Source organism: Mandrillus leucophaeus, unplaced genomic scaffold (assembly GCF_000951045.1).
Source record: "Mandrillus leucophaeus isolate KB7577 unplaced genomic scaffold, Mleu.le_1.0 Scaffold58, whole genome shotgun sequence".
In the NCBI taxonomy this organism is placed as follows: Eukaryota; Metazoa; Chordata; class Mammalia; order Primates; family Cercopithecidae; genus Mandrillus; species Mandrillus leucophaeus.
The window spans coordinates 475,193-475,519 of NW_012106252.1; the positions used below are offsets into that span (position 1 = coordinate 475,193).

General features: G+C 42.8%; 1 protein-coding gene across 4 annotated transcripts in view; it reads left to right on the forward strand.

Annotated features, from left to right (window-relative positions):
- The window catches only part of EZH1 (enhancer of zeste 1 polycomb repressive complex 2 subunit), a 31,305-nt gene that overhangs the window by 752 nt on the left and 30,226 nt on the right, over positions 1 to 327 (forward strand). The window lies entirely within an intron of this gene.

Consider the following 327-nt stretch of genomic DNA (forward strand, 5'->3'; position numbering starts at 1 on the left):
CAATAAATCCACCCACTTTATATAGTTCAGTGAGTTTTCATAAAAGTATATAGTCATGTAACCATCACCACCACTGAAGTCTAGGACATTTCATCATCCCAGGAAAGCTCCCTTGTGTTCCTTCCTATTTAATCTCTTACCCCACCTCAGCCCCTGGCAACCAGTGATCTGCTTTCTGTCACTAGTTTTGCCCTTTCTAGATTTATTCTAGTAGAATACTTTTTTTTTTTTTTTAATAGAGACAGGGTCTCCCTATGTTGCCCAGGCTGGTCTCGAACTCCTGGGCTCAAGGGATCCTCATGCCTCAGCCTCCGAAAGTGTTGGGAT